This window comes from Marmota monax, unplaced genomic scaffold, assembly GCF_021218885.2.
Source record: "Marmota monax isolate L192 unplaced genomic scaffold, Marmota_monax_Labrador192_F-V1.1 WCK01_AAM20220418_F8-fsc00200, whole genome shotgun sequence".
Lineage (NCBI taxonomy): Eukaryota > Metazoa > Chordata > Mammalia > Rodentia > Sciuridae > Marmota > Marmota monax.
In genome coordinates, this window is record NW_026692549.1 from 239,771 (window position 1) to 255,795 (window position 16,025).

Sequence of the window (16,025 nt, forward strand, 5' to 3'; positions counted from 1 at the left end):
ATATCATAATAGTGTTGGCAGCTATTATATCAGATTCAGATGCTACATTATGGAGAATTTATAAATATTAATGGCCAAAGGGCAGCTATCTTATCAGTTTTAGATACCAAAACAAGTCATCAAATTAGTACTAATGGCTGCAGGACAACAATTATATTAATATTAGTGTTAAGACCACAGGGGAGATATTATATCCATTTTAGATGATAGAGTGTGTGTGTGTGTATATATATATATATATATATATATATATATATATATATATATATATATAGTATCAAGGCTACAGGGCAGATATTATATCAGTTTTAGATGCTACACTAAGCAGTTTTAGATGTTCTACTAGTATGATATCATATTAGTATTAAAGGCATCATGGCAACTATTTTAGGTGATGCAGTATGTATATTATTTAGTGTTAAGACTACAGTACAGCTATTATATTAATTCAGATACCACAGTATGATATTATACTAATATTAAAGGTCACAGGGCAGCTATTTTATCAGCTTAAGATGACATAATATAAATATCATATTAGTATTACATATATTATATCATTAAAGGCCACAGGGCAGCTCTTATATTAGCTTTGGAAACTATACGATGGATATTTTGTTAGTTTTTAAGATCTCAGAGCAGCCATTATATCAGTTTTAGATGTTCTAGCATGGATATCTTATTAGTATTAAAGGCCCAGGTTAAGAATTATGTCACTTTTAGATGTTCAAATATGCATAACATGTTAGTATTAAAGTCAACATGACAGTTGATATATTAATTTCAATAGTATACCATAAATATCATTAGTTTAATGGCTAAAAAGCAGATATTATACTAGCTTAATGTACTATAATAAAAATATCATGCTAATATTTTTAAATTTTTTTATTAGTTATTGATGCACATTTATTCATTTATTTGTTTATATGTGGACCTTTATTCATTTATTTTTGTTTATATGAGAATCAAACCCAGTGCTTCACACATGCTAGGCAAGCACCCTACCACTGAGACACAACCCCAGCTAGCATGCTAATGTTAAAGGCCACAGAGTACCTGTTTATCAGTTTTAGATTCTATATCATGTATATTAAATATTAAAATCCGCCAGAGAGTTATTATATTGCTTTCACAGGTTGTAGAAAATGTGTCACATTCATATTAAAGGTCACAGGATATCTATTACATTGGTTTTAGAGGCCATAATATGGATATCATATTAGTTTTAAAAGCTACAGGGGAGCTATTATATTAGTTTTAGATACCATAGTATGGATATCACATTAGATTTAAAGGCCACAGCCCAGCTACTATATTCATTTTAGGTATTATAGTTTGGATATCATATTAGTATTAAAGGCCTCTAATGGCTCTGATATTTGTTTTTGATGCTATAATATGAAAATTGTATTAATAGTAAATGCCACAGAGCAGCTATTTTATCAGTTTTCCATGCCATATTATGGAGATCATATCAATAATAAAGGTCACAGGACATCTATCATATTAGATTTAGAGGTCATAATATAGATGATATATTAATAGTGAAGTTTGGGCTGGGGTTATGGCTCAGCAGTAGCGCACTTGCCTGGCATGCATGAGGCACTAGGTTTGAGTCTCAGCACCACATAAAATAAGTAAAGGTCAATCAAAGAATATTTTTTTTAAATAGTGAAGTCTATAGGGAAGCTATTATATTAGTTTTACATGTTATCACAAGGTAATTATATTAATATTAAAGGGCAGAGGGAAGCTATAGGATGGATATAATATCTGTATTGGAAGGCCACAGGACAGCTTTTAAAATAATTTCAGGGACCATAATTTTTATATCATATTAATATTAAAGGATACAGGGCAGGGGCTGGGGTTGTGACTCAGTGGTAGAGCACTTGCCTGGCATGCATAATGCAATGGGTTTGATCCTCAGTATCACATAAAAATAAATTTAAAAAATAAAAGTATGTGTTCATCTATAACTTTAAAAAATATTTTTAAAAGGCCACAGGGCTGGCTGGGGTTGTGGCTTGGTGGTAGAGTGCTTGCCTAGCACATGTGAGGCACTGGATTTGATCATCAGCACCACACAAAAATAAACAAATTATGGGCTGGGTTTGTGGCTCAGCGGTAGAGCACTCACTTAACACATGTGAGGCTCTGGGTTCAATCCTCAGTTCCACCTAAAATAAATAAATACATACATAAATAAATAAAGGTATCATGTCCATCTACAACTAAAAAAAAAATTTAAAGGCCACAGGGCATGTATTACATTAGTTTTAGATGCTAAATTATGGATATTATGTTAATATAAAAGGTCACACAGCACCTATTTTATTAGATTTAAATGTTATCCTGGGGGGAGGGTGGAGGATGGGAAAGGCAGCGGAGCACAACAGACACTAGTATGGCAATATGTAAATCAATGGATGTGTAACTGATGTGATTCTGCAATCTGTGTATGGGGTGAAGGTGGGAGTTCATAACCCACTTGAATCAAAGTGTGGAATATGATATGTCAAGAAATTTGTAATGTTTTGAACAACCCACAATAAAAAATTAAAAATAAAAAAAATATATATGTTCCAATGGCAAATTGACTCACTTCAACTTTGGATTAGTTATCCCAAAGAATCCTTGTCTCTATTTTGTTTCTATGCACACACTTTAGCAATAATAAAATAAAATATTTTCCCTGGACAAATAGTCAAAGAAAAGAAAAAGGTAACTGCCACAACATTGGCAGTGATGATGAGTGACACCTTCTGGCATTAGAGTTTAAGAGGACACCAGTGTTCATCTTCATGATGCTCTGCGAGAAGTGGTGAGCCCAGAAAAGCACAGGTGGTAGTCAGCCCAACAGTGACTTTAGATGCTTCTGTGTTATGGGAAACATTCTACTTTCTAAAAATCATAAGGAACTATCAGATGCCCAAACTCTTAAATGAAAAGAAAAAGGTAAACAAGATTGGAAAACAATCTGCCTTGTGAGCAGAAGAGTTTAAAAAGACACAAAGGTTCATTTCCTCCATGACATTCTGAAGGAAATAGTGAGACACAAGGAGCATAGGTGGCAGCTCCATCCATGCCTGATCTTAGATGCTGCTAAGATCAGGCATGGATGGAAAAACACTCTACTCTTTAGAGATTTCAAAGAATTATTAGATGCCCGGACCCTTTAAAGTTTCAAATTCAGAAGAACTTCTATGTAATTTTATTATCACTCTAGCTAGTCATGAAGCTAATCATAACTAAAGGATCTATGGAGCTGTCAATGCAGTTCAGTGGAAGAGTGTTTGCCCAACATGTAGGAGGCCCATAAAAAAAAAGAATTTGTATCTTATTTGTGTAATCAAATAGGAAATGAATGATCACTGCTTCCAGGAAAATATGTTGGACCCGAAACACCATTGAGACTATCAGAATCAAAATATTCTTGCTGTGAATTGCATAACTAGACTATCATGAACAGCAGGGACACATCTTAAAGCATGTTCATGTTAAAGAATACCATTGAAAAAATAAAAAGGCTTTATTGACTGTTGAGAAGAAAAATGGACATAATATAGCTTATGAAATTATTAACACATTGGAAACATGATAATGGCATCAAACTCCTCCAGGACATGCCAGGCACATCCCTGTCATCCCAGTTACTTGGTAGGCTAAGGCAAGAGGATCATAAATTTGAGGCCCATCTGGGCAATATAGCAAGACCATGTCTCAAAATTAAATTTTAAAAAGGACTGGGGATGTATGTAGCTAAGTGCTTATCAAGCACATAGAAGGCCCTGAGTTCAACACCCAGTGTGAAAAAAAATTCTCCAGGCCACACATCTGATCATAGACAACCACTGCAGGAATAGAACAGGGAAGAAGCCATTATATCAACCTCCCAAAAATAATTAAAGTAAACCTGCACTTTGTTCAGCTCACAATACTAACATATCTAACCTCTGCTTCTATAAATTTAAATATGATAACATTTTAAATATGATAAAAAGTGTATGTACTTTTCTAATAAACCCAGCATATATGCAAAATACTCAACTCTGCTCTAAAAGCCAACTTATAAGCACATAGGGGCACAAACATTAGGATAAAATGTAATTATGGCATTTCACATGAAATAACTCTAAGTGATAATAAACATATAACCTCAAAAGTATAAATTCAAATTTCTGAACTCAAAACATAATGGTATATTAACAAGTGATAATTTGAACAGACACAAAACACAAATAGAGTTTTCCAACAAGAATTCCTGGCAATATACAAAGCATCATGCGCATCAGAAGACCCAATCCCTTGCTTGCAATGAAAAAAAGAACTAACTTTTTATAAATGTAAAACTTTAGGGGCTGGGGATGTTGCTCAGTGGTAGAGCACTTACCTAGCATGCGTGAGGCACTGGCTTCGATTCTCAGCACCACATAAAAATAAATAAACAAATGTAGAAGTTTAATAAGACATAGGGATATGCTTTCTAAATTGAAAAGTAGAAAAGAAAATGTCTGTTTAAAAAAATTTATTTTTAGTAAAAATATTTTTTAATTACAAAACTCAGCTATTGACTTGTCTCTTACACATTGTAATGACTTGAGTCCTAAGGAAACTTCATGTACAGTGATTTTAAGAATCATGCAGGGCTGGGGATGTGGCTCAAGCAGTAGCACACTCGCCTGGCATGCGTGCGGCCTGGGTTCGATCCTCAGCACACATACAAACAAAGATGTTGTGTCTGCCGAAAACTAAAAAATAAATATTAAAATCCTCTCTCTCTCTCTCTCTCTCTCTCTCTCTCTCTCTCTCTCTCTCTCTCTCAAAAAATAATAATAATAATAATAATAATAATCATGCAGGGGGGCTGGGGTTGTGGCTCAGAGGTAGAGCACTCGCCTATCATGTGTGAGGCACTGGGTTCAATCCTCAGCACCACATAAAAATAAAATAAAGATATTGTGTCCACATATAACTAAAAAATAAATATTTAAAATAAAAGAATCATGCAGGGGACTGGGGTTGTGGCTCAGAGGTAGAGCACTTGCCTATCATGTGCAAGGCCCTGGGTTCAATCCTCAGCACCACATAAAAATAAAATAAAATAAAGGTACTGTGTACAACTAAAAAATAAATATTAAAAAAAATTTGAGGTTGTGGCTCAGCAGTAGAGTGCTTGCCTAGCATGTGTGAAGCCCTGAGTTCAATCCCCAAAACCACATAAAAATAAATAAAAGTAAAAAAAAGGAATCACGCAATATAATAGTTGACATTGAAATTTTTTCTTAAAATAATTTCATCTAAATCTGGAAGAGATATATGTAAATACATAATGTTTTTAAACATATCTCTGGATTCCTCTGATGCTTAAGTTCTGCCAAACGACATTGTGTGTGTGTGTGTGTGTAAAAATATATGTGTGTGTGTGGTGCTGTAATGGAACCCAAGGCCTCTCAATTGATAGGCAAGTGCTCTGTCACTGAGCTGCATACCCAAAGACATTTCAATAAGCAGAAAAATAATTAAAATCATTTAAGATTATCATGAGAATTTTCAAACAAGACAAGTCTCTCAATGAAAAACCAAGAAAGCTAAAAGCATATTTTAAAAATATTGCCGATGGAAAACAACAGACTTTCACAGGATTAAGAATTCTGTAGAAAACTAAAAAGAGAAGAAATTAAAAATTGAATAGGAGAAACCTACTGCACAGAACTGGAAACCTGGAAGATGGAAAACATGGGGCATTTTCTAGTAAATACAGAGATTGCAAAACAACTAAAATAAGAAAACTCAATCAATTAGCATAGAAAAGTTTGGACTGCTGCTTAGAGATCTACCATTGGAAAAGACCCTGGGATCATTAAGGCTCAAAGCTGAGTGTTACCTGACTTTCACAAATTCTGATTTTATTTCAAATGTTTATAATCTAGAGAAAAGATATGACTTTTCTAAGTTCAGTTTCTGTTCCATCAAAGCCTGATATACTCAGGTTATTTCATCCAATGTAGAATGTCAATGTTTATACAACAGGCTATTTTGTGTACTACTGCAAATGTACTGTCAATTAGTGCACTGAGCTGTGGCTGTGAGAGGGGGTTCTGGAGAAGGGTAGGGCCTAGAAACAGGGTAGAGTCTGGAGGAGGGCCACAGTCGGGACAGGGCAGGGATCCGGAGAAGAGACACAGCCTGGAGAAGGGACAAGGCCTTGGGGGAGGGGTGTAGGGCAGAGCATGTGGAGGGTGCGGTCTGGAGGATGGGGTGGGATCAGGAGAAGGGAGGCAGGGCCTGGAGGAGGCCTCTGGAGGAGGGTCAAAGCAGACAGGAGGGACAACATGTGGTGACAAAATAGTGGCCTTGGTAGCTCAGAGCCCCTCCTTCTCTAGACTTCCATCCCAACAACTCACCCCAGGGAAACTGACCTGAGCTGGGCGGAGGCAGTGACAGCCTGCCTGACCCACCACCCTCCACCTTGTACAGTGGGCACCAGCAGCTTCCCTGAATCTGGGGCAAAAGTCCCTGGGCCATCCACCACCACTGCCAGCACTGTACCAGCCAACTTAAAGTGCATGGAAGTGGCAGGTGTTCCACTGAAAGAGGACAGGAGCGAGGCAGGGTAATTTATACCCATAATCCTAGTTACTATGGAAACTGAGAAAGGAAAATCCTAAGCTTGAAGCCAGTCTGGGCAATTTAGCAAGATCCTGTCTCAAAAAAGAAGTGAGAGTATTGCTCACTTATAGATGGTAGAGCACTTACATAGGATGCATGAAGTCCTGAGTTCAAACCCCAGTACTAAAATATATATATTTTTTAGGTGAGGGATATGCTGTTATTATAAAATTCAATTCCTTTTATTCTACATTTGTCTTTATCATTATTTAAATGCATTAAATGTTCATGGAGAATTAACTATTTTGGCAGAAGCTGTAGAGCACTTGAAAACTAAAATTTAAGATGCTATTTATTATAGATAAATCAACTGAAGATAAATGATTCTAAAATGAAGATGTAAGTCAGTGGAAAATCTAGATTGTGCTCACAAAAACCTAACTCTCCAACATATGGGTGCAGGCAATGATTTTCTCAACAAGACCCATAAAGTTCAAAAAATAAAACCATGACTCAATAAGTGGGATGCCTTCATATTAAAATGCTCTGCCTAGTAAAGGAAATAGGATCATAAAGAGAGCCCCTCAGAATGGGAGAATTTTTTTTCCATTTACTCTGCCAACAAGGGATTAATATCCAGAAATATAAATTACTCAAAACACTTAACAACAGAAAAATGAATAGCTCAATAAAAAAATGGGTGAAACAACTAAACAGACATTTCTCAAAAGAAGAAACACAAATGGCCAAAATAACATGAAAAAAAAAGGTTCAACATCCCTGGCAATCAGAGAAATGCAAATCAAATCTACATTGAGATTTCATTTCCAGTTAGAATGGCAAGAATACAAAAAAACAACAAACACTGGTGAGGATGTGGAGAAAGGTACACTCACTGTTGTTGGTGGGACTGCAGACAAGTGCAACCACTCTGGAAAGCAGTACAGAGATTTCTCAAACAAAAAAAAACTAGAAATAAAATCACAAGATCCAGCTGTCCCTCCACCTTTTTTTTTTTTTGGTATTTATCTAAAAGAACAAAAATAAGTTTGCTACAGTAATACAGACATATCAATGTTTAAGCCAGCACAATCACAATAGCCAAGCTATGGAACCATCCCAGGTATCCAACAACAGATGAGCAGATAAAGAAAGTGTGGTATATACACACAACAGAAGTTTACTCAGCCATAAAGAAGAACGAAATTACTGTATCTGCTGCTAAATAGATGGAACTGGAGAACATCATGCTAATTGAAATAAGCCAGACTCAGAAAGTCAAGGGTCAAATGTTTTATCTTATATACAGAAACTAGAGATAAATAAGGAAATATAAAAAGGTGGAGATCCCATGAAGATAGAAGGGAGGTCAGTGGAATAGAAGGGGATGTAGGGGGAAAGAAGAGGGATGGGAAAAGAGGAGAACTGTAGAAGGAAACTGACCAAATGGTGTAAGTACATATACAACTATATTACAGTGAATCGCACCTCCATGTATATCTATAAGCCACCAATTTAACAAAAAAATAAATAAATAGAAGGAATACCCTAGAGAAAGGGGAGGAAAAGGAAGAAACTGGAGAGGGAAAATAAAAATACTGGGGTGAAATTCAACAAATTATATTCCATGCATGTCTGCATATATCAAAATGGACCCCACTATTATGTATAAGTAAAATGCACTAATAAAAACATTTTCAAAAGAGAGAAAATGCACATATACTGACAATTAAACTGCAATTTTCTCAACCAAAGAAAAATGTGGTTCATGAGTTTAGTTCCCATAAAAGCCTTAGAATAAAATTTCTTAATATTTTTAGGTGTAGATAAAACAAATACCTTTATTTTATTTATTTGTATGTGGTGCTGATGATCAAACCCGATGCCTCACACATGCTAGGCAAGCACTCTACCAGAAAGCTATAGCCCCAAACCTTGGAATACAGTTTTAATAAATAAATTTGTTACAAATAATATGTTAAACTGAAATAAAGTAGTGGGCTATTAATACATGTGCTTTTTCCATATTCTTTTCTACTACTTTTTTTAAAATTATTTATTAGTTGCTCAAAACATTACAATGATCTTGACATATCATACATTTGATACAAGTGGGGTATGAATTCTTTTTTTTCCACTTGTACAGATTGCAGGATCACATTGGTTTTACAGCCACGTTTATATATACAGCCATATTAGTGTCTATTGTATTCTGCTACAATTCCTATTCCCCTCTTCCCTCCCTTCCCCTCCAATCACCTCTCTCTACCCACTCTGACACTTTTCTCTCTCTCTCTCTCTCTCTCTCTCTCTCTCTCTCTCTCTCTCTCTCTTTTGTTCCTCACACCATCTTATATGTAATTTTGCATAACAATGAGGGTCTCCTTCCATCTTCCCTGTGATTCCCCTTCTCTCTCCCATTCCCATGCATCTCTCATCCCAATTTAATGCTAATATTCTTCTCAAGCTCTTCCTCCCTGCTCTGTTTTGAGTTGTCCTCTTTATATCAAAGAAGACATTTGGCACTTGCTCCTTAGGGATTGGATAGCTTCACTCAACATAATCTGCTCTAATGCCATCCATTTCCCTGCAAAAGCCATGATTTTGTTATTGTTTAGTGCTCAGTAATATTCCATTGTGTATAAATTCCACATTTTTATCCATTCATCTACTGAAGGGCATCTGGGTTGATTACACAGTCTAGCTATTGTGAATTGTGCTGCTATGAACATTGATGTAGCTGTGTCCCTGTAATATGTTCTTGTAAGGTCTTTTGGGAATAGTCCGAGAAGGGGAATAGCTGGGTCAAATGGTGGTTCCATTCCCAGCTTTCCAAGGAATCTCCATACTGATTTCCAAATTGGCTGCACCAATTTGCAGTATCACCAGCAATGTACAAGTGTATGCTTTTCCCCACATCCTCGCCAGCACTTGTTGTTGTTTGACTTCATAATGGCTGCCAATCTTACTGGAGTGAGATGGTATCTTAGGGTGGTTTTGATTTGCATTTCTCTGACTGCTAGAGATGGTGAGCATTTTTTCATATACTTGTTGATTGATTGTATGTCCTCCTCTGAGAAGTGTCTGTTCAGGTCCTTGGCCCATTTGTTGATTGGGTTATTTGATATCTTATTGTTTAATTTCTTGAGTTCTTTGTATACTCTAGATATTAGGGCTCTATCTGAAGTGTGAGGAGTAAAAATTTGTTCCCGGGATGTAGGCTCCTTATTTACCTCTCTTACTGTTTCTCTTGCTGAGAAAAAACTTTTTAGTTTAAGTAAGTCCCATTTGTTGATTCTTGTTATTAACTCTTGTGCTACGCGTGTCCTATTAAGGAATTTGGAGCCCAACCTCACAATATGTAAATCGGAGCGAACTTTTTCTTCTATCAGATGCAGAGTCTCTGATTTGATATCAAGCTCCTTGATCCATTTTGAGTTAACTTTTGTGCATGGCAAGAGAAGGGGATTCAGTTTCATTTTGTTGCATATGGATTTCCAGTTTTCCCAGCACCATTTGTTGAAGATGCTATCCTTCCTCCATTGCATGCTTTTAGCCCCTTTATCAAATATAAGATAGTTGTAGTTTTGTGGATTAGTCTCTGTGTCCTCTATTCTGTACCATTGGTCCACCCACCTGTTTTGGTACCAGTACCATGCTGTTTTGTTACTATTGCTCTGTAGTATAGTTTGAAATCTGGTATCGCTATGCTGCCTGATTCACTCTTTCTGCTTAGAGTTGCTTTTGCTATTCTGGGTTTTTTATTTTTCCATATGAATTTCATGATTGCTTTCTCTATTTCTACAAGAAATGCCATTGGGATTTTGATTGGCATTGCATTAAACCCATAGAGAACTTTTGGTAATATCGCCATTTTGATGATGTTAGTTCTGCCTATCCATGAACAGGGTATATTTTTCCATCTTCTAAGATCTTCTTCTATTTCTCTCTTTACGGTTCTGTAGTGTTCATTGTATAAATCTTTCACCTCTTTTGTTAGGTTGATTCCCAAGTATTTTATTTTTTTTGAGGATATTGTGAATGGGGTGTTTTTCCTCATTTCCATTTCAGAGGATTTGTCACTGATATACAGAAATGCCTTTGATTTATGCATGTTGATTTTATATCCTGCGACTTTGCTGAATTCATTTATTAGTTCTGGTAGTTTCTTTGTAGACCCTTTTGGGTCTGCTAGGTATAGAATCATGTCACCTGAAAATAGTGATAATTTAAGTTCTTCTTTTCCTATTTTTATGCCTTTAATTTCTTTTGTCTGTCTAATTGCTCTGGCCAGTGTTTCGAGAATATATTGAATAGAAGTGGTGATAGAGGGCATCCCTGTCTTGTTCCAGATTTTAGAGGGAATGCCTTCAATTTTTCTCCATTCAGAATGATGCTAGCCTGAGGCTTTGCATAGATACCTTTTACAATGTTGAGGTAAGTTCCTGTTATCCCTAGTTTTTCTAATGTTTTGAACATAAAGGGATGCTGTACTTTGTCGAATGCTTTTTCAGCGTCTATCGAGATGATCATATGGTTCTTATCTTTAAGTCTATTGATGTGGTGAATAACATTTATTGATTTCTGTATATTGAACCATCCTTGCATCCCAGGGATGAATCCTACTTGATCATGGTGCACAATTTTTTGATGTGTTTTTGTATCTGATTCGCCAGAATTTTATTGAGGATTTTTAAATCTAGGTTCATTAGACATATTGGTCTTTAGTTTTCTTTCTTTGAGGTGTCTTTGTCTGGTTTCGGGATCAGGGTGATGTTGGCCTCATAGAATGATTTTGGAAGAGCTCCCTCTTTTTCTATTTCCTGAAATAACTTGAAAAGTATTGGTATTAATTCTTCTTTAAAGGTTTTGTAAAACTCTGCTGTATACCCATCCGGTCCTGGGCTTTTCTTGGTTGGTAGTCTTTTGATTGTTTCTTCTATTTCATCCATTGATATCGGTCTGTTCAAATTGTGTGTATCCTCCTTACTCAGTCTGGGCAAATCATATGACTTAAGAAATTTATTGATGTCTTCACTATCTCCTATTTTATTGGAATATAGGGTTTCAAAATAATTTCTAATTGTCTTCTGTATTTCTGTAGCATCTGTTGTGATATTGCCTTTTTCATTCCGTATATTAGTAATTTGAGTTCTCTCTCTTCTTCTCTTCAGGGTCTGTCGATCTTATTTATTTTTTTGAAGAACCAACTTTTAGTTTTGTCAATTTTTTCAATAGCTTCTTTTGTTTCTATTTCATTGATTTCCACTCTGATTTTAATTGTTTCTTGCCTTCTGCTACATTTGCTGTTGTTTTGCTCTTCCTTTTCTAGAGCTTTGAGATGAAGTGTGAGCTCTTTTATTTGTTGTTTTTTTCTTTTTTTGAGGAATGACCTCCAGGTGATGAATTTCCCTCTTAAAACTGCTTTCATTGTGTCGCATAGATTCCGATATGTTGTGTCTGTATTTTCATTTATCTCTAAGAATTTTTTGATTTCCTCCTTTATGTCTTCTGTAACCCATTGATCATTCAGTAACATATTGTTCATTTTCCATGTGATGTAAGATTTTTCCTTCCTTCTTTTATCATTGATTTCCAGTTTCATTCCATTATGATCAGACAAAATAAATGGTATTATCTCCACCCCTTTATATTTACTGAGGGTTGCCCTATGGCATAATATATCATCTATTTTTGAGAAGGATCCATGTGCTACTGAGAAAAAAAGTATATCCAGTTGATGATGGTTGATATATTCTATATATGCCAGTTAAGTCTAGGTTATTGATTGTGATATTGAGTTCTATAGTTTCTTTATTCAACTTTTGTTTGGAGGATCTGTCCAATGGTGAGAGAGGTGTGTTGAAGTCACCCATAATTATTGTGTTGTGGTCTATTTGATTCTTGAACTTGAGGAGAGTTTGTTTTATGAACATTACAGCACCTTTATTTGATGCATAAATATTGATAATTGTTATGTCTTTTGGTGAATGGTTACTCTTAACAGTATATAATGTCCTTCCTTATCCCTTTTGATTAACTTAGTCTTGAAGTCGATTTTATTCAATATGAGGATGGCCACCCCTGCTTGCTTATGAGGACCGTGTGCGTGGTATATTTTTTCCCAACCTTTCACCTTCAGCCTGTGTATGTCTTTTCCAATCAGATGTGTCTCCTGGAGGTAGCATATTGTTGGATTTGTTTTTTTTAATCCATGTTGCCTGCCTATGTCGCTTTATTGGTGAGATTAAGCCATTAACGTTTAGAGTTACTATTGATATATGGTTTGTACTTCCAGCCATGTTTGATTATTTATCTTTTTAAAAAAAATTTGGTTTGTTTCTCCATGATTAGCTTTCCCCCCACCCTCTGGCTTTACTGAGGTACTTCCCACTGTTGGTTTTGGTTATTGTTTTTCATTTCTTCCTCGTGTAGTGTTTTGCTCAAGATGCTTTGCAATGCTGGTTTTCTGGCTGCAAATTCTTTTAACTTTTGTTTATCATGAAAGATTTTTATTTTGTTGTCATACCTGAAGGTTAATTTTGCTGGATACAAAATCTTTGGTTGGCATCCATTGTCTTTCAGTGTTTGAAATACGTTGTGCCAGGAGCTTTTCGCTTTCAGCATCTGTGATAAAAAATCTGCCGTTAACCTTATTGGTTTACCCCTGAATGTAATCTGCCTCCTTTCTCTTGTAGCTTTTAATATTTTCTCTTTGTTCTGTATATTGGATATCTGCATAACAATGTGTCTTGGCGTTGGTCTACTGTGATTTTGTGTGCTCGGTGTCCTGTATGCATCTACAATTTGTACATCCGTTTCCTTTTTTATTTCTGGAAAGTTTTCTATAATTATTTCATTCAGCAGGTTGCTCATTCCCTTAGTTTGAACCTCTATACCTTCCTCTATCCCAATGATTCTTAAGTTTGTTTTTTTTATGTTATCCCATATCTCTTGGATGTTTTTCTCGTGATTTTTTACCAGCCTTTCTGAGTTGGCTAGACTCTTTTCAAGATGATATATTTTGTCTTCATTATCTGATGTTCTGGCTTCTACTTGCTCCACTCTGTTAGTGATATTCTCATTTGAGTTTTTAATTTGGTTTATAGTTTCCTGCATTTCTAGAATTATTGTTTGATTTTTTTTATAATCTCTATCTCCTGATAAAGATGCTTATTTGCTTCTTTTATCTGTTTATGTAATTCATTTTCAATGTGTTCTTTCATTGTTTGAATTTGCTGTCTCATAACCTCTTTAAGATTCCATTCCATCTGTCTAAGGTATTCCTTGAGCTCTTTATTCGACCATTTTTCTGATGCCTCTAGGTCCTCCTGAATATTTAGACTGTCCTGCATTGTTTGTACTCCTTGTCTTCCTTACTTTTTCATGCTGCTCATGTTACTTCTTGTTCTGTTTGACTGTTGAGTTACTGTTTACTCCTATAAATTTATTTGATGCTTGGGTGGAAAGGTATTAGAAGGGAAGGGAAGAAGTCACTAAAGAGAATGAGAGTAAACAGGTAGAATTCAAGGAAGGGGGAATAAGATAATTGAAAAAAAAAATGAAAAGACAAAAGAAAAAATAGAAAAGAAAAAAAATTAAAAAATAATCAAAAAAACAAAAATAAAAAATAATTTAAAAAATCTAAAAAATAAAAATGAAAAAAAAACCCAAATAATAATAAAAAAAATTAATAAATGCAGTCTTAGAGTTTCATTAACTTCTCTTCCAGTAGGTGGAGCTGTGCCCACTGGGCCAAGCTTCTCCTCTCAATACGCGGGAACCAATCACTGTGCAGCAGCTCCTACTCCCCACTGGGTGGGTCTCCAATCCTGAGTGCCTCGGGCCTTTTCTTGTGTCTAGTCACTTCCCCACTTTTCCTCCAGCCAGGCCCTGCTCACCGGTGATTCTCACCACAATACTGGCTACACGCCAGGTCTGCTGCTCCTGGGATACCTATTTTCTTGAACAACTGGGCACACTCTCTCTGTTTGCCATTCCCTCAGACCCTAAGTTTGTGGAGCTTGGGGCTGAGAACCCTCAGTGTATTTTGCTTGCCCTCTGGTAGCCATGCCCCCGGTAGCTGGTGCAAGAGACCTCAGTTGTCAGCACTGGTGGGAGCGGTAGCCGGGGGTCCCGCGCCACTCCTGATTCCCTCGGTCTGACTATCGCACTCACGGGAGAGCTGGGAGGGGTCCTTGAGGTTTCCCCGCTGTGTGGAGAGGGAAGGCTAGGGGGTTACACACCTGCCGCTGCTGGTTTCAATGAAGTTCTCTCCTCCGCTGCATTCTGGTGACGTCAGTTCTCTGCCATGGTGGTATCCCATGCAAATCGCGGCAGTTCGTTCCCTTTGCCGGGTGACCAATGCAACGGGTGCATCCTGACTGGCTCTCCCAAACCCCGTCTCAATCCTGTGGCCACTGCCTATGAAGGCTCAGTTGGTATTAACCTCCGCAGTTTCAGAAGGGCCAACCAGTTCTTTCAGTGGGATCATTTAGCGCTGAGTCACAGCGGTTTGTCTGTGAGACACAGGCGAACGGGAGCTTGAATTCAGCCAATCAGGGCTTGGTGTGTGTTCTGAGAGGCACAGACTGTTCGCCCCAGATCCACGTCAGCTCAGCATTGCCTAGTGATCCTGAGCAAACAGCATTTAGATGGTTTAAGACTCCCTATGCCCACGCAGCTGAAGAGGTCAGAGACTTGATCTCTCCACGCCCCCCGCCATGTTGAGTCTCCAGTCTCTTTTCTACTACTTTAACGTTAAAAAAAAAGAACCATTAAAACAATAAGTAAGACCGGGATTGTGGCTCAGTGGCAGAGCACTTGCCTAGGATGTAGAAAGCACTGGCTTTGATTCTCAGCACCACATATCAATAAATAAAATCAAGATCCATTGGCAAATAAAATAATATTTTAAAAAATAAACAATAAGGAAAACAAGTAATAGAGTCCCTCCTGGGCTTAGAACCCTCATTTATTATTCCTCCTTCATCCCATCCAGGTTCTCCAGAAACAATCTGGGGCAACTGTATTAAGATGATGAGGGGGCTGAGGTTGTGGCTCAGTATTAGAGCACTCGCCAAGCATATGCAAGGCACTGGGTTCAATCCTCAGAACCACATAAAAATAAATAAATAAAGTTATTGGGTCCAACTACAACTAAATTTTATTTTAAATTATGGCAAGAGGAGAGGGAAGATGGCGGCGAAGGGAGTGCATCACCCCCGTGTACCGTGTCACTGTGTGGGAGAATGATGAGTTAGAATGGCTAAAAGCTATCTTGTTATGAATTTCCAGCAAAATTGGGGTGCTCCAAAACCTAGAGGAAGGATTTCCATTGCACGAGGATCAGCTACGGGGGCTCAAACGCGAGAGATTTGTCCGCACGGAGGGTCACACTGCTTATTCAG